Source organism: Lathamus discolor, chromosome 18, assembly GCF_037157495.1.
Source record: "Lathamus discolor isolate bLatDis1 chromosome 18, bLatDis1.hap1, whole genome shotgun sequence".
NCBI lineage: Eukaryota > Metazoa > Chordata > Aves > Psittaciformes > Psittacidae > Lathamus > Lathamus discolor.
Window position 1 is genome coordinate 5,956,903 of NC_088901.1, and position 19,568 is coordinate 5,976,470.

Here is a 19,568-nt window from a genome sequence, read left to right on the forward strand (position 1 = left end):
AACCTGAGCACCCGTGTCAGGGAGCACAGAGGCATTTCCAGCTCTCCAAGACATCGCTGGCTTCATGGAGATCGTTGTCTTTGCCTAAAGAGATCATTTCTTGCTGTTACATCAGTGCTTCCGGATGCACCAGCTGGTGGCTTTGCTAAATGCCCCTTTACATGGCACGAGCCTTTTACTTTGATTTCTTTGGTGACTGTAAAGTAGGTTTCTGGCCTTTGCATTTTGAAGGTGAGCTTTAGAGGGCTGGACTCAGCCACAGCATGGGGAACAGACCACTTCCCATTGCTCCCACCTCCACCTGGCACCAGTGATGCCTGAAGAGCCCTGGGATGTTGCTCCTCTGCCCTGTGTGTACCCTCCGGAACCAGAGCTGGTCCCACCAAGCCCGTCCCATTGTACCAGTGTCCTGGGGCCTGGATGCCCACATTGGTCCCTGCAAAGAGCTTTTTTGCAGCCCCATGGGTCCGGGGAGGCCACAGGCAAGCCAGGCCCTGTCCCAACCCAGCATCACTGGGAGGCAGTGAGCCCCAGCTGAGCTGGCACTTGGGGTGGCTTCATAGAACCCCAGCCTTGTTTGGGTTGGAAGGGACCTAAAAGCTCATCCAGCTCCAACCGTTGCCACGGGCAGGGACCCCTTCCACTGGAGCAGCTTGCTCCAAGCCCCTGTGTCCAACCTGGCCTTGAGCACTGCCAGGGATGGGGCAGCCACAGCTACTCTGGGCACCCTGTGCCAGCGCCTCAGCACCCTCACACGGAAGAGCTTCTGCCTTAGGTCCAAACTGAACTTCCCCTGTTTCAGCTTGAACCATTCACCCCTGTCCTATCACTACAGTCCCCGGTGAAGAATCCCTCTCTCACAAAGAGAAAGCTTTGTGCTTTCTCCTGCAGGATAAAACCAACCTAGCTTTGATGCGTTTGGCATCTTGGAGCCGTGTGAGGAGGTGCGAGCCCAGCCCTGGGCGGCTTGTGCCGAAACACCCGGCACGGGCTGGTTGGACCGGTTGTGCTGGCTGAGCAGCGCCGGAGCACCCAGACACGCAGCTTCACCCCTATCTCTGCTTCTTCCCCCCCTCCTTATGTCAGCTCACCTGCTGGGGTGTATTAAAGCCTCATCTCAATTACAAGAGTCATTAGTCAACACCCAGGAAAGGGCCACCCAGTCTGCGGTGGCTGGGTGCCACCGCGGGTGCCCGGCCCCTGCCCAGGGATCACCGGCAGCGCTCCCAGCCCGTGTTTATCAGCGATTCCTTCCATGGGGATTAGAGGAAACTGAGGGATTTGAATAATCCCGAGGGAGCCGCGCACACGCCGCCACGGAGGCGATGGATGCCAAATCCCAGGATGTCGCCGCTCCAGACCCGATGCCTTTGGAAAAGCAGCTGCCGCCTGGTTGTGAAGCTGCTCCTGCAGTGGTGTCCCCGCACACCGGTGTCCCTGCACATCGGTGTCCCCGCACATCAGTGTCCCAGCATTGGTGTCCGGGCATGGCAGTGGGGTCTGGCTGGGGCTGGAGACACGTGGGCTCCCTTGTGCTTTGCCTGCTGCTGTTCTGCAGGCAGGGACAAGCCGCTCTGCCTGCAGCCCTGTATCAAAGGGGTAGGAAGCACCATGGAGTTAAAGCTTCACTTTCATCCCCCCCCGGGAGTCCCCGGGCTCCCCCAGCCCCTGCCCCAGCTCTGGCGGCTGCTTCCCATCGCAGCACCCGGGAGGCAGGCGCAGGCTCTGCCTGCCAGAGCTCACGTAGGCAGGAGGTGCCACCTCGACGGGATATGGGATGCAGGAGAAGTTCCCCTCGCACAACAGGCAGCAACCGGGAGCCAAAGGCATCATGGACAGGAGATGTGGCTGGTCCTCACAGGATGTGAATGCTGAAGACCCCTCCCTGGCCATGAGAGCCCATGAGCCGTGAGCAGACAAATAAAAGCCACCCAGCTCTACCTACCACAAGAAATACAAACATAATTAATTTTTATATACATATAAAATGAACTTTTAATGTGTTACCCTTGCACTAGGAGCACAGTTACCACCTCTGCGGCTGTCACTCCAACGCCGCACATAAAGAGGTCATAAAACACCTTCTCGGAGCCTTGATGGGTTCGAGGATCCCGTTAAGCAGCAGCAGGGGTGGGCAGGGTTAATGGCCAAGGACCTCGCACGTGTTGGCCACACTCCATGGCAGCATCCCACAGCCGGCAGGGGCAGATGCTGGTTTTCCTGGAGCTGGGAGCCACGTCTGGGGCTGCTCCGAAGCCCATCAGGTCCCTTGTTTGGTTCCAATCAAGTTGAAATTACCCAAGGCAAAAGTCAAAGGCCCTTCTGTAACCCAGTGCGGGGCTGAGCTGCGCCTCCATGAGCTCCAGCACTTGCCTACAGGGAAAAATTGCTTATTAGATTAAACCCAAGCCCCTCTTCATGAATCCTCTCCCTCTTCCTGAGCCCAATCCCTTTAAAAGGCAGAAGTGGAATAAAACCGCAGGATGGCTTTAAAGCGACTCACCCTTCACAGGAGATACTTCAGCCTTCTGAAACCTCACAAATAAACTTTGCTTTAAAAGTTTGACTTGTGGCGCAGTTTTGGCAAGTTCAGACCCCTTAAAGAGCCCATTTCCTGCATGCTGGATTCCTATCTGCAGGCTTGGGGAAATATACAGGTGGATGGAACAAATGTTAGCTCTTTGCTCCCTAACCTGGCCCTCTGAGTCAGGAAGCTGCTGTGCTGATGCAGAGCTCAGGGCTGCTCCAGGAGGGACCGACGTTCCTGGCTGGAGAACACGGAGCACACGGAGATGCTCAGGATGGGCTTAGGGAAAAATAGGAATTGGGCCTAAAGGAAAGGGCTGGAAACAAGCATCAACCCCAGCCTCCCACTGCCTGTGCTGCAGAAAACCTGAGGACAAGCAGGATGGAGGGGACAGAGTCCCCCCTTCACCAGGATTCTGGGTTTGCCTGTCCATTAAATGGTCCCTTGGCAGCAGCCGGAGTCAGTTAATGCCCGTTTGCAGGAGCCCTGCAGGGCTCTGGCTTCAAAATTGCAAAGGAATTTTTATTCTTGGTTTAAAAAAGAAAAGGGTAATAAATAATAATTATAATTTATGGGATGCTTATAATTACAATTTATGGAAGCCCAGGGATGGGAGGCATCTGCCAGCACCGGTGGTGGCAGAGCTCCATCCTGCCCACTGAGCCCACAGTGCGGGAGGGACCACAGGACCAGTGAGCCCACAGAGCTGCACCAAGCCAGGTCCAGCTTTTGGACAAGGATTACTTCCCCCGGTAACCATCCAACCCCACTCTCTATGGGGCAGAGCTTTGCTCTTAGCGAGATGCTCAAAGTGCTTGTCCTTTGGCTGGGAAAAGTGGTCTGGCTGGGAACCTCCTCCCCTTCTGCCAGCATCAGCAGCCTTGGGGGCTTGGATATATCCTATCTCATCCTACCCTATTGTACCCTGCCCTACTCTCTCCTCTCCCTCTCTCTCTCTCCTCTCCTCTCCATCTATTATAAACAATCCTCCTATTTCCTAGTTATTTCCTCTCCATCCACCTCTCAGATCCTGCCCAGGCCATTCCAAAACCCCTGGGGCTGTTTGCTGTTGCCCCTTCCCACCCCCCCAAGCCCACCCAAGGGTGCCTGGGGATGGAGCAGGATGGGGAGGGGAGATGGAGGGATAATGCTCTGGGTGTATTTGCCAGCACTGGTCCCTGAGGTTCAGCTCTGGACATGGAAAAAGAATGGCTGGAAGGAAGAGCAGCCCCAGGGGAGGCTCAGGGGGATCCGCATTGCCCAGAGTCGGACACTGAAACCCAGTTTGATTTCCACCTACAAACACCAGGGACCCACTTGCCTGGGAAGCAAAATAGACAGGCCTGAAATATTGATAATACATTACATATAAACCCCCCAAACATTAAAAATGCAGCCAGGCCCCTTGCTCAAAGTGAAGCTGGGGGCATGTACGGGGGGTCTTTGGTTTTACGCTGCATCACGACCCTGCAACTGACGTGCATGGCTGCCTGCAGTGCAGGGCAGTGCGGGCAGGGCAGGCAGTGCAGGGCAGTGCGGGCAGGGCAGGCAGGGCAGGGCAGGGCAGGCAGGGCAGTGCAGTGCAGGCAGGGCAGTGAAGTGTAGGCAGGGCAGTGCAGTGCAGGCAGGGCAGTGCAGGGCAGGCAGGGCAGTGTAGTGCAGGCAGGGCAGGCAGGGCAGTGCAGTGCAGGCAGGGCAGTGCAGGCAGGGCAGGGCAGGGCAGGGCAGTGCAGGCAGGGCAGTGCGGTGCAGGCAGGGCAGTGTAGGCAGGGCAAGGCAGGGCAGTGCGGGCAGGGCAGTGCAGTGCGGGCAGGGCAGTGCAAGGCAGGCAGGGCAGTGAAGTGTAGGCAGGGCAGGGCAGGGCAGGCAGGGCAGTGAAGTGCAGGCAGGGCAGTGCAGTGCAGGCAGTGCAGGCAGTGCAGTGCAGGCAGAGCAGTGCAGTGCAGGCAGGGCAGTGCAGTGCAGGCAGGGCAGGGCAGTCAGGGCAGTGCAGGCAGGGCAGTACAGTGCGGGCAGGGCAGCGCAGGGAAGGCAGGGCAGTGGCTGCTCTCTTTGGCTCCTCAAGAAGGCAGAACCCAGCCATCACCATGGCCTCCCGCAGGGCTTGGATGAGGCCGTGCCAAGGCAGCGCACAGCCCTCTCCTTCCTATCTGCTTAGGCTGCAGGTTTTTAGGACGAGCTTTTTGCTTAGGACCAGCTTTATGCCTCTGCCAATGTAAAGATCCTTTTTAACCTCATGTTGGCACCAGGAGCTTTGCAAGAGTCAGAACTCGCTCCAGTTCCCACCTCGTTGCCACCAGCCCCGGATCAGCATCTTTTCACTCAATTCAGCTCCCCCAGAGCTGTGTTTGCTTCCCACGGGATGTCAGGATGTGCTCGGGCACCCCGTGAGTGAGGGACCGCAACACCAGCTCAGCCCCTGCCCCAAAGGCCACCATCTGCTGCCCATGAGACACCGGCTCTCTTGGCTCTGCTGCTCCCTCCCGCGTCAGCCGGGCTCCGGAGCCCTACAATAACCCTGGTGCTGCCAAAACCACGGGGAAATAAACATCTGTGAAAAAATAAAAGGCGAAACTGGGGGGGGAACAACACAACGCAGTCACAGCGCTGTTCCTTTGGTGGGAGCCAAGCCCAGCCTCGGGGCTGGACCGAGCATGAGGAGGAAATTCCAGCCTTGCCGCCTGCCGCCGCAGGAAGATGCTGAAGGTGCCCAGAGAGAAACGCGCTGTGCAGAGGCCGGGCTGCTCGGGACAGCGGCACCGGAGCTGCCTTTTGGCCTCTGGATTTCCCACTGCAAAGCCCAGACATCGGCTTTGGCCTTCCTGGAACACCCAGACAGAAACTGCCAGGATCTGACATTGCATCACTCAGCCAGCACGTTGCTGAGGGATGGGTGGATGTCGTGGATGTACAAACGACGTTTCCAGAGGAGCAGGAGCACCCCAACTTCCCATACGAACATGAGCAAAGCCACAGGGATGCAGGGTTGGGAGCAGGGAGCCTCTTTGCTGGTCCTCTCCGCTCCAGAGAAGCCGTTTCCCACCGCGTGGAGCCCAGGCAGCTGCAAGGGATGGGATTGCTCATTCCCACAGGGTTTGCAGCTGGTTCCCTCCCTAGCTCCAGCCTCCCCTCCCAGCAGGATGGAGCTTTGCCTGGCAGAGGCCAGTGGGGACCTCGCTGAGTCAGGCAGGAGGGATGCGGGATGCAGCCTGTTCCCAGGGCTCCGGCACAGAAAGAGCCGGAGCGTCACTGCAAACAAGGGCAGACGCTGTCTGTGGCTGTCTCCAGCTTGGCAGGACCATGAGCTCCAGGCTCACCCGTGTCCCTGCCACACCAGCCATGCTTTGCCCATGTCCTGGAACACGGACCCATCCCACCATCCCGGACCTGGCTCCTCCTGACACCCCACTGGGGCTGACCAGGACAAGAGGAGAGCGCAGCCCATCTCGCCCCACAGCACTGGAGCGAAGAGAGGAGGAAAAAAGGAACCTGAACCCAAACCCACATGCTGCTGGTTTCTGGGAATGGTTTGCATTGACCACAGGACACTTGCACACACGTCCAGGCAGCACTCCCCTGTCAAGGGCAGGAGGGACACACCATACCCAGCACCACACACCCATCGCCTTCCTCTCCCCAATAACACAGCGTTGCAGTTACCAAGAGGTTTGGCATCCCCCCTACACGCACCAGAATGCAACAAGAGTATTTCAACTTGGAGAACCCCAACCCACTCCCAGCACCACCAAGTAACAGCAAAACCAGTGTGGTTTGAGAGCCGTGGTGCAGCATCACATCTGCTCGGCACATCAGCCTATGGTCCCCAGTGGGTCCCCAGCTGTCCCCTTCACTGCCATCAGCTGTGCAGCCCAGCTCAGCCCCACAGCCTGGTTTTCCTTGACCATACACACCAGACCGGGAGCTGATGTGAACCAAGTGGCTGCACCATCCCCAGCTGACAGGGACATTGAGGGGGGACCGGGCAGCGCCAGCGCATTGTGCAATACCCCTGGTACCAGCCTGGCTTTGAAATGCAAAGGCAGAAAGATCTGTTAGGTGCAGGTAGTGCTGTTGTGGTCTAGGGCAAACAAAGTACACAATATGAACTGGCTGCAATTGCTAATCAACGAGCAGATTCAGACCAAGAGGCAGCTCGCATGTAAATCAGATTCACCGCTAATTAAATGCACAAAGGAGATTTTTCCAGGCATTCAAGGTTGCTCCTGAACACCCACACGCACACACCCAGCACCTCTGCGCAGCGACGGCTTTTTTCTGCGCACAAAGCAGCTCATTTCCATGCGTGTGGATTGGGCAACGCGGCGTTCCCGCGTTCCCTTCCCTGCTCCCACCAAGGGCATGCGTGGCCTGCACAGTGGCAGCACCCAACCCGCTGCTCGCCTGGTCTCCCAAGCTTCCGCCCCGCCAGTGGCTATCTCACGGTATCTGGGTGGGAAACACAGGGCAATGGGACAATTCCAGCCCATTTCCACGTTTGTTGAGCCAGTGAGGTCCTGAAGGTGTCGAGCTCCTGCAGGTTTAGGGGAAACAGTTGGTTTGAGGGACGGGACCCAAGAGGTCCCATTGCCCAGAGGAAAACCTGAGGTCCAGCCACTTGCTGGTTGGCACATGTACCACAGGCCATAGGAGAAAGTCATGTGCTGGTGTGAGGACACCACTGGTGATGCTCCGTGGGCCATACCAAGGGTTGCTCTGAGGCAGCACCCGACCCAGTCAGTGTTTGCACACACCAAAGCAAGTGCTGGAGGGGCACGGGGAGATTGGAGCTTCCTTCTTCCCACCCTGTACAGTGATGGCGAGGGGCAGGAGGCAGAACCCTGTGCTCAACAGCCGGGTGTCAGAGCCCAGGAGCATGCAGGGATGGCTGAGCAGCAGACCCGGCCGTGTCTCTGTGTTTCACAACTACAGTGGCTTGTGCTCCCCCCGCCACCACCCACAGCTCGGGTGTGTTTGAAAGATCTAGATGTCGACTTTGTATCTCCTGCTCATCTCCAGTTCAAGCATTCCTTCTTGTTTACTGGTGCGCTCCCAGTCACAGGATCCCAGTCAAGGGAAGGAGCTTTCATTTCCTAGGGACATCTTGCATTCATTAAGACTTGTTGTTATTGACTTACAAGGCTGCTAATTCTCAAGGTCCAATTTAGCCCTCAAAACCACTAACATGTGTGCTGGGGAGTTGCTACATCACTGCCATCAGCCAAGAGTGCTGGCCAACGCAGCATGGCTGGGCATGGAGGAAGCCCCAGGTTGAAGCCATCTTCTCCATTACCTTGGTGGGGCAGAAGTTTGGGTCTTCTCTGTCCCAGAGCACAGCAGTGATGGATCCGCTCACAGATAAGCTCACGTATTTGCCCTCTGCACATGGGAACGAGAGTCAATGAAGAGCTGGGGGAGACACCACAGGGTGACAGGGACACCGGGTCCCCCACACCAGCACTGCTGTAGAGCCACGGCCACAGCCATGGGGCTGCAGCCCCTGAACTGGAAGCAGAGCACAGATCCCTGGGGTGGGAGGATGAACCCGTCTCCCCGGGGCTGATCCACCCATAGGCGAGCACCACGAGACAGCGCCGCAGACGCCGGCTGAGGAGCAAATCCAAGTGGTTTGAGAAGTTGCCTCAGCCACGGATGAGCTGCAGCAACTGACCACAGACGGGCTCCGTGTCTGGGCCCAGCACGGAGTCAAACAGGTTTTGCCCAACTGCCCATCGCGGGGTATCTCTCCCTGCCTGCAGTGCATGGGGAGCCCGCGGGGAGGGCAGGCTCCTGCGCCGCCTGCCCGCAGCCCCACGCACTATATTTAGTGATCCCAGCTCCCCTGGAGCCCCTCGGGGCGCTGACTCACACCAGGGGTGGATTGAAGTGGGGCGGCTGAAGCAATTCCAGCCGCACCCCGGCGGGAGCTGCAGCCCCCACTGTGGCTTAGCCGGGAATTACGCGGCTCCGGAGCCGCGGAGGCTGCGGCTGCCCCATGGCGCCGGTGGGAGCCGCAAGCAGGGCTGGGAGGATGCAGCGGATGCACCTGCACAAGGACCACTTGGGAACGTCCCCCACGGCGCACAGAAGGTGGTCACGGTCTTGAGAACCTGAGGCTCCATACAAAGCTCAAGGAAAAAGAAACCGAACCAAACCTACAGCCACTGATCCATCACCGAGCTGGTACAAACCACATCCCCACTCATCACCTTCCCTCCCTAGCCCCAGTTTTGACACCACAGGACAGGACTCCTCTTCCCTGGTTGCCCAAAGCCTGGCGTGGGGTCAGGAGCTGGAGGGTCCCAGCTTGGTGTGTTGAGTCCTTCAGACAGGGATGGCAACCCCACTTCTGCAAAGGTCTCATTCGGGGTCACCTGGGGGAGGAAAAACAGGAGCAAAGCTCCAGAAAACGTGCCCTCTGCAAAGGCGGTTTTGGGTGCCAGGTCCCTGGATGGTGCCTGATGTAGGGCCAATGGCAACAGCTCCTGGAATCCTACTGCGGGCTCCTTGGACACCCCTTGCTTCCAAGCTGAGCCTGTCCCAGCACACATCAGTCAAGCAGAACCCATGCAGCGATCGCTGCCTTTCCTCCAGTGAGCAAAGTGCTGGCAGCCAGGACTGCATGAGAGCCCCACATGCTTACACAAGGCATGGAAGCAGGAACACTGAATGGCCATAGAAACCTCTTCACACACACATAGGAGCTGCTCCAGTCACTCAAGCACAGAGATAACAGCTCCAGCATGAGCCCAATCACCACCTCAACAAGAAGAGTGAGGGGATTTGCATCCCGAGGTCAAGCTGCGATGCAAACTGGCGCTCCATCGGGAAGTGAGCAGGATGCAGGCAAATGCCTTCTGGGAAACAGCACAGGATCGTTGGTACCCCGCGGGCCAACGCATCCCCAGGGCACAGCAAGAGCAGGAGGTGCTCCAGGCCTGTGAGAAGTCAGGGTGCCTCCACGTGCTGCGGTGATACGAGTCCATCCCCGCGTGAGCAGCGAGGCCCGTGGAACCTGCTGGGTCCCTTTGGAAATCAGACTCCTCAAGTGCTTTGGGAAGGGCTGAGAGCTGCTCCAAGAGCCCATTGCCAGCACCAAGTCCCAGGAAACCCAGCCTTGGGTTTCTTAGAAAAACTGATTCTCAGGTCATGGCTAAGAGGGACTTGAATTCATTACCAGGTATTTAAGGAATGCAGATGAAGGGGAGCCTGGGCAGGACAGATAGACCTAGCTACAGGCAGGCTTACGGCAACCTGTAATTAAAGGGTTCAACTAATTCTTCCCAGGTTCATCTAATCACTTAACTGCCCATTGGGACTTTGTCCTTGGAAGCAGCTGACCCAGCCTTGGAATGACTGTGGTGAACACAGGGGACATCAGACAGACTCAGTGAATCACCTGCAGATTAACCGGGACGGGACATGACACCGCAGGGCTGGTCACCTTAAAGATTCGGTCACGTTGAACAACCAAAAAGGTCCCTTTTGGCACTAAAAATCTACATCTCCATGTGCTGCTCACAGAGCCACGTGCATCTTCAGATGACCACGGGAGACAGAGTTGCGGCACACAGCATCCCTTGGGAAGCCTGAACAACACCAGGATGATTTAAGGCCTTAAAACAGCAGCTGGAAAATCCAAGTGGGTTGTTTCCTACTGGACATATTTGGGAATGTATTTATTTTATATCTTGTGAAAAACATTCCAGGAGGTAAGGGAGAAGCCAAGAAAGGAAAAAGAGGGGAGGGGGAAAGAAAGAAAACAAATTTGAACCGGGAACGTTTTACATGCAGTATTAAATCTCCAGCACACAATGAATCACGCAGCTCTGGGTCTAACAAGGAGGACTCCAGAAAGTCTGTAGCATGAAGGAGTCACTGGAGACTCTAAGAAATATGACAAGCTTGGTCCAAAGTGCACAAAAGGAGGGTTTTTTGGTAAAGGAAAAGGAAAGAAAAGAAAAAAAGCTCTGACAGAAAAATCTCTGAAGTTCGTCCCACAACAGCTTCATTTGTATAATCCTGCTCAATCCCAGAAGCTGTTTTGCAGCGCTCGAGACTGGAAGTAGATGACAAAATGCAACAAAAGCAATGTGTGAGTGAGCTTTTGTCCAGAGCCAACGCACATGGTTCCAGTGGGACAGCGAGCATTCCGCACACCACCGGCGTTTGCACGCACACCACCACTGTTTGCACGCACATCACCAGCATTTGCACACCCAGCACCGGCATTTGCACACACACCACCGGTGTTTGCACACAGTTTGCACACACACCACCAGTGTTCGCACACCCAGCACCAGCGTTTGCACGCACATCACCAGCGTTTGCACGCACATCACCAGTGTTTGCACACCCATCACCAGCGTTTGCACGCACATCACCAGTGTTTGCACACCCATCACCAGCGTTTGCACGCACATCACCAGTGTTTGCACGCACATCACCAGTGTTTGCACGCGCACCACCGGTGTTTGCACGCGCACCACCGGTGTTTGCACGCACATCACTGGCTTTTGCACACACATCACCAGTATTTGCACACGCACAACACCAATGTTTTCACACCCATCACCAGTGCTTGCACGCACATCACTGGCATTTGCACACACACCACACCAGGGAGCAGCAGGCATGGAGCCCAGGGAGCCACCAAACTTGTTCGCTGGCCCCAGGCTGGGTTTACACAGACAAAGATCTGTCTGGAGCTCTCTAACACGTCCTTCACCCCGTGCTGGTGGTTCTGGCCTGCCCAGGCACAAAGAGTTTCCCTGAATCTGACCTGAATCTGCACCTCCTGTCTGCTCGCCCTGGACAGCAGCTCCCCTCCATGGCTCACATCTGCACGGGGGGATTTGTGCCTCTTCCCAGCCCGTGTTCCTCCAGACAACGCACCCGTTCCCTCCGTGCATCCTGCTCTAGGCTCCATCTCTCCTCTCTTCTATGGAATTCCAGAAATAGCCACTTACCGCTGAGGTTTGACCTCGCAGGCTCCAGCCCTGGCTCGGGGCAGCACGCACAGGACAGTGCGAGGCAGAGGAAAGCCTCTGGCACAGCCTCTCCCACCGCTTCCCGTGCTTGGTTTGAGCTGGGCAAGGCAGGAGCCACGTTCCTCTCTTCAGACGGAAGATCCAGAGCGGTTGTAAGATTGATTTGGGCCTGAAGAGAGGGGTCGTGCACTCAGCCACAAGATGTGAGGTGCCTGAGAGCTCCACCAGTGACGCTGGGCACAGACAGGGCTGCCTCCAGCCCTTGCAAAGCCAGCAGAAGCTGGCACAGAGACAGGCCACCACCACAGCAGCAGCCCGAGCGCCTCCACCGTGCTCCCCACTGCCCACGAGATGTGGCTGTACCTGCCACTCGAAGGCAGCTACTTCTGCCCCATGGCGCAGCAAGGGCTTCCCATTCCTGAGGCAGGGAGCAGAGACCTGTCCATCCCCAGACCACTGCCACCCCACAAGACCTGGTGCCCTTCACCCTCCAGAGCAAAACCACAGGTCTGCAGCAGCAAAGAGAACCCATCCCACCAGGGCTCCGTGCCCTCTGTGCCCAACACAAGTTGTGGCCAACTCCACAAGGAGCTTGCCCACACATGGACTGGCCAGGGCAAGCCACATCCTCTGGCCTCCCTTAGTCAACAGCAGCAATGGCAGCAGAGGTATGTCCTGCCTTACCCCGTCGCACCAAGCTCCAACTGGAGCATCAATCCTTATAGCATGTGGAAGGAGGAATGCACAAGTCAGCAAAGGTGTGGGGCAGGTGGAGGAGGCTCCAGGATGGGGGTGCCCCCTTTTCCTTGGTAGAACAAGAGGCTGCAGGAAGCTGAGGATGAACCTGTTGGCTCGGCTCAGCCCAGCATCTCTCTGGCACTTCACAGGCGGTGAAACGCGTTGTGGTTTGCTCCATTAGCACCATGGCAGGGCCTTTTGGGGAGCTCGCTGCTGCTCCAAGCACCTTTGATGCAGGATGGTAAAATGTAACATGGGGGAGGGGAAGAAAGCCTACCCCATGGGCATGCACAAGCAAAGCAAACTCATTCCTTGGCCTTTCATCTGCCTTAATAACATGTTTTCTGTGGCATCTATAGAAACCTGCTAATGGCAAAGAGTATGAGCGCGTCTGAAACGTGAATCCAGCCTCTCCACATATCACTGGCTGTGATGGAGCCCGAGGAGCACAAAGCCAGGACTGTTACTCAGCGGGGACCAGCAGAGTCTTTGAGCATCTGCCGTGGTTACCAACAGCATCCACAGCGTTTGCACTGTCTTGGCTTGAGTAGGTGGGAAATGGGAGGAATTCTTGCTCTGATAACAGGGAAACTCCTGAACTTTCACAGTGGGAATTTCCTACACATCTGAGAGGAAAATGTGGTACCCTCTGATCGCTGGGGCCAGAGCAAAGGGCATCAGCACTGCCCCGTGGGCTAGACCATGGCCAGGACCTGCAGCACTGTTTTAAACCGAGCTCTGCCCCCATGATACAGCACTAGAGGGTACCACGAGTGTCCAGAATGGAACACATTCAAGGAAAGGCCTCGTAGACTCCTTGTCCTTGGTTTTTCCAAACTCACCATTCAGATAGTTCTGTATTGGCACAGGCAGGACTAATTCGGCATCACAAAAACAAGAAGGAAAGAGTGCTTCTGTGCATTTCTGCGTGGAGAAAAAGAGAAGTCCCCACAGCTCCCACATGGCCCTTGTCAGGTGGAGGCAGCAGCAAGGGCTTGTGGTGCAGCACCAGGCACCGGCTCTGGAGCGCTGGGTTTAATTCCTGCCCCATCTATTGCCAGGAATCCAGCCCGGCTCCCGGAGCTTCCCTGCGCCGAGGCTGACCTCCGCAGGCCGCCTGGGAAACAGCATTCCCGAGCTGCTCCTCAGCACCAGGAGCTGGTTGAAGCCCTTTGCCCACTGAACCCATTGCGGTGTCTCCAGGGCACTGAGCGCCTGCGGGGCTTGGGGCTGCCCGATGGCTCCACTGGGAGCTCTGGGCTTGTTTGTCTTCTCCATCTTCCCAGTACATCCACGGCTTCTTCCTTGTGCCTCTTCCCTGCTGCTGCCTTCCCTTGCTCCAGAAATTAAGAGGTTATAAAAGACATGGATGCTGCAGAAATGGAAGGTTCACACCTTTCATGAAGCCATTGGTCTAACAGCGCTTTTCCACAGAGATCAAGTACTTCAGGGCCAGGAGCTGACCCAGGAGTTCCCATTCCCAAGATCCACATCATCTGCTCAGAACAGGCGATGATGGGCCAAGGGCTGTTTGCACCTCTGCACTAACATCATGCCCAAAGGGCTTATCCTGTCTCTGGTTACTCAGCAGGGCACCAAACACCAAGGATTTGGGGTTTCAGCTCAAAAAGGAAATCCAAAAATGACTTCGCTGCTGTAGCTGACACTGAAGCTTCTTTCCCGAAGTCTGAGGCAAGCACTGGGGGCACCAGTGCTGTGCACCAGCCGCCCCGAAACTCCCGTTACTTTGCTGAGGGTTCCACTGGGAACCGTGGATCTGAATCCCTGGTCGCAGCACTTGCCTCCTCCAAGCCTTGGGTCTGTCTGGGCACTAGTGCCCAATCCCAGCGGATCCGTGCTGCTCCCACAGCCACCCGCAGCACCAGCTCCCCCAGCGCAGCAAGTGACGGGGACGCAGCTCCCCGCAGAGGGGCAAGTTTAAGTGGGTGATGCTGGGGAGGAATTCAGAGCAGGAGAACCAAAGGGAGGGTTATTCAGAGACTGATTTTAACACCCAGAGCAGCAGAGCAGGGCCAATGGAACTGGCAGGACCAAGAGAGTTCACAGGAGGACGTTGGCCAGATGTGACATGCGCTGCTCCGTGTCCCTCCACCCCACACACTGCTTTGCCTCTGACCAAGCCCCTGGGTCCTGCTGAGCCGTGTCCCAGCACTGACACTGGGACAGGTTCCCCCGCAGCGACCCAGCCAAGGCCATTTCACCAAGATGGCAACAACCATCCTTGGGAGGGCTGAGGAGCAGCCGCATCCGCAGCAAACACTCAGCACTCCCAGAGGCAGGCTTTCTCTCTCCCAGTGCCACTGCAGGAGCAAGCAATGCCAGTGGGAAAACAGCCTCTGACATGGAGAGGGCAGAACCCTTCTGGCCGTTCTCATGTGGGTAACTGGACTTATTGTCCCGTAGGCCCATCGCTGTTCCTGGCCTGCTGGTGCAAAGAGGAGACTTGCTAGACCAGTGCTGTGAAGAAGACATGAGAAAAAACAGTCTCCCATGAAAAGCAGCATTGTGGAAGGCGCCTGGCAGACAGTGGGATCATCCAGCATCCTGCAGAGCCAGGCGTCTATACTGGAGTGAACCCTGTGTAGATACCCCAGGCTGGGCAGAGATCAGCATCGCAGGAAGGGTGTAAATAGAGTTATGAGTGTAACGCTGATTCCAGTTTGCCCACTAACAACATTCCCATTCACTCAAGGAAGCATTCCCAGGAATGCTTCTGTTTGCTGTCTGGCAGCACAGGCTGTGTTTCTCCTCTGTTGAACCAACGCTCCCGATAAATCAGGAGCCTCCCGGCTACCATCTCGATGTGGAGATACAAAGAGACCTCGCCTGTTCCAGCAGACAGCATGGCCAAAGCAGGGATCCCAGGGAACCAGGATGCCTGGATTCCTGCCTGGCCCCTCTGCAAATGCTGGCAGAGGCACCCCTGCACCCTTGGCATGCAAAGGGGGACCGACATGCGCCCGCCCTCCACTGAAACGGGCACACTGATAAGCTCCACTCCCCACGGACGTGATAAGATCAACCCTTGGAAGCAGCATAACCGCAGCAGGACAGCCTGCAGTGGGGTGTTCAACCTGCACACAGCACCCCGCATGGAGCTGCACCCCTCTGGGTCAGGTCAGAGCCGGGATCTCCCCTGGGTGCACCGCACGATGCAGGCACGCACCCAGTGACAAGGGCACGCAGGCAGTCAGGGCAGAGCCAGGTTCTGCGCCCAGGAGCCAGTAACCTGGAGGGACCCCCAACGAAGCTGTGCAGCTCAGCTATTCTCGGGAACCAGTCTCAACTTGCCTTGGTTTCAAGGCCTTCTCTTATCTTTTGCAGCTCATTGTGAAATCCTGCCACTGGAGATGTTAACAGCCGGGATTTATGGCTTCTGTAGTTTCCCTTTAATAGCTTCAGCTGGGGAAGCGCTGGCGAAGGATGAAAGATGCTGGTACGGGATGGATGTCAGGAGAAGACTTCAAAGACTTCCAATACATTGAGTCGCATTATGATACTCGGGATCCTTCTCTTACAACCATCCAACACCTTCAGGAGCCTCTCCCTCCTTAAGCACAGGCTTCACCCTTTGGACCCACAGTGAAGCACCTGCACCCCAGCTCTCGAGCCTCTGCCTGAGAAGCCCCTGTTCAGTTGCTTCCAGCAAGTTCCTCATGGCCTACAGCACATCACAGAGCAGTAACTGTGCCCTTGCCCCAGACTGCCCCACATCCTTCACCCCCAAAGCCGTTATCCCATGCCAACAGGCTCAGCCCAGTGCAGCCACCTCTATAAAAACCCGTCTGCAGCAGGAGGTTTCATGGGAAAGCTGAGTTCTGCTGTAAGGAGTAACTGGCCATAAGGAAAAGTCTCGTCTGGAGGGGAAGGACAGAGGGAGCCTGAGAAGGGATTTTGCATGCTAATATCTATGGGTTGCATTGCCCTGTGGGCTAGTCACACTGTGAGAAAGTTTGCTCATGTGCATCTCCCACTGCCCGCTGGTACAAAAGGATCTCAGACCAACTGGACTGGTCTGTCACACACTGTATGCCCGGAGGACAGGTAGCTGGGACCCAGGGACTACCGCAGTCCTGGGAGCACAGTTTCTCTCCACAAGGATCCCAGCAGGGAATTCACCCACTGGGTAGAGCAGCATTATTTCACACTCCTTCCCACAGCAGCTTTACTGCAGAGCTGCCTCTGGCACCACGTCCACAAAGAGCTCTGAAATCAGTTATACCCCTTGAATCATCTCCCACTGAACACTACAAACCCACCAACCCCTCGCAGTGAATGTGCTGTTGTGTCCCTTACCGGTGAGTGGGTGCAGCGAGATGAAAAACCAACACTGCCTTAAAAACAGCAAACCCAGAACACAAACTACAGGAACTCCCAGTCCCTAAAAGAAATACTGCCCGAGGAGATTAAAACCAAGAAGTAGCTGAAGCAGCATATGCCTGCCTACACCTTATACCCACACAGACAAGCCGGAGCTGTAAAGGCTCTTGGCATTTCCCTATCCCATGTCCTTGCATGGTGCATCCTGGCTTCACACGCTTGTTTGTCACAGGCAATGCCACCAGCATCCAACCAGCAGCTCAAGTTGTCCAAGTGCCCTGGATGACAAGAAAAGCAGCACAGGCTTCATCATCCGGCTTTGTCTCAGCCACAACCGGAGCCCACGGAGACAGATCAACCCCTCCAGATCAAATGCAAAGTCCCAGCTACAAGCCACAGCGTCGGTTTGAACCCAACACAACTTTGTCAGGCGGGTGTAACCTCAGTGCAGAGATCAACAGGAGTCACTGCGCCAGCAGAGCTCAGCAAGAGGATCCCCTTGTCCCCAAGCACTCCCTGAGCTGCAGCAACCCCAGCTCCCCCCTCACCCTATGGCACACAGGACAAGGTGCAGCAGTGCTGGGACTCGGGAGCTACATGTGCTTGGGCTGGCTCTGCTGGCAGTGAGTGCATCAGCTGAGCTCTGCCCTCCATCAGTCGAATGGGAGATGACTGCCCACGATACTTCCTGGTTTGAGTTTCCTCGGTGGTAGCTACAGATGGAAAACACTACCAAAATCTGTGAAAGGAAATTACTCCCCTTTCAAGAAAGCAAAACCAAGACACTACGAATGGGAACAACTTGCCCAACACAAACAAGACATGATCCCATGGCCCCCAGAGTCAGGTCCAAGGAACCAGTGTCCAGACCACCCTCCTTCCTCGCTAGGAAGAACTTCACCCCAGAAGCAGCCTCCAATGACTGCAGCTCCAGAGCGACAGCTCGACTGGTCATGGGTCACAGGGCCCAGCTCTACTGCTATATGTTAAAGCCATTTGGGTCTCTAAGGAGACTCCTGCCATGGGCAGCGAGTTGTTCAGGAGGAGGACCAGGGTCTGGACTGGGCTGCTCGGTTCTAAAACCAGAAGCCAGCTGCAGCCAAGCTCCACATCCAGATTAAAGCATCACACAGCAAAGGCTGCAGCAGGGGTATTGAACCGAAGGAGGAACGGGAGCAGACACTGTCGAATGGAAGATCCTTAATACTGGGAACGGGGAGTCAGGACTGTCAGGTTTATATGCCGGGCAAGAGCCTGACCAACAAGATCCTGTTCCCAGTTCATGTCACTCTTCAAACCTGATGCAAGGGAAAAAGAGGTGAAATAATGGGTATCTGCACCTGGGTTCTGCTCCCACTGCAACCACCAACTTCTTGTAAGATACTGAGCAAACCCATTTCTGCAACCCACAGTCATCTCCCCAGTGGGAAGGACCGGATCGGGAGGTGCAAAATGCTCCTCAACCAGGTCAGATCGGAACAACCCTGCTTGCTGCTGACTGAGCTGCCCCTTCACCACACTATAAACCTGCTGCCTTCAAGAGCTGGACTATCAACAGTAGCTCCGCACCATCAGCTTTTTACATCACACAGCAGTCAAAATTTGGCCATGTTCTACATGCAGAGCTCAGCACCGCAAATGCTTTCTCCTCCGCCCTGCATTCAGCCCAGGCATGGGCAGAAAGGGCCGTTTTAACCAGCGTAACCTTCAAACTCATTAAGAGCAGCAGTATCACTTTCATCAGGCTCTTTAAAATAAGAATTCCATGTGCAAACTGACAAAGTCATTCTCCTAGGTCCTGCCAAGCCCTTTGCCGTAGGCAAAGGAGTTGAGACGTCCCTTAGCATCAATTTTGTTTGTTTATTTATAAAGTTCACGTTTGATCTTTGTTTAGCAACTGTTTTCATCTCTCTGTCCGGTGGCAAGAACACAGCAGCTCTTCTCTTGACTCAAAGAATCATGAGTTCTCTTTTTGCAGCTCTGGAAGCCATCCAGCAGCGGCTGTGAGAGCTCATCAGGACTTTAGCAAGGCCGAGCACAGTAGGATCCGCAGGGAGAAGGGTTCTCTTACCTCTCATTTCTCACATGCAGCTAAAAGCTCATTGCCTTCAGTTAGCACTGTTCAGGAATCATCTCCCGATGCTGATTCACCTCCCCCATCTCTGTGATTACAACCCCAGGTTGCTCAGCCAGCACACGCTCCTGGCAGGACTGGACAAACGCTAACCCAGACGGAAAAGCTTTGGAATCATACAATCGGTAGGGTTGGAAAGCACCTTTGCTGCATCTTCTCTCAGTAGAGATTACACTGCTCCGAGTCTCAGCACCAATGCCTGTGGACTGCAGGAGACCACTACAAACCCAAGTGTTTGGGTGTGAGCTGCTCTCCAGCCCAAGGTGAATCTTGCTCTTGCAGAATGAATCCAGTGAAGGAAATAAAGCCCTCAGGCAGCAGTTACTGAACGTTTGTGATTAAGAGGTCACTCACCTTCTCACGGGCCATTCACAGTTAACACTACCCCCTGCTGCATGTAAGACCATCCAAGGTGCTCCACTGAGAAGAGTTTGGGAACCACCTTCAGTGAAGCATACTCTCGATTCATGAGTCACGACATCCACCCTTTCTCCTGGAGACTTTCAAAGACAGCAAAAATGTTTAGACATTCAGCTCATACTCAACCCTCATCGCAATGAGTGTCCAAAAGCCCTCAGGCAACCATGTCAAATGTGTTCCTTTTCTCAACACAAAGGTTTGTCCAGGGTTCTTTTTCCTTCCGTAAAAATCTCAGCTGCCCTCTGACAAATTGGTTTATTCCTACACCAGCAAGCACACAACAGATGCTGTCAGGGTCTCGTCTGCCTTTTAGCTGCTGTCTGTAAGAAAACTGAGTTGAGGAAGTAATTACAAAACTGTTCCTGGAATTTCCAGAGCACGATTTATACTGCAGCTTTTGGCAAACAGCATGTTTTAGCCT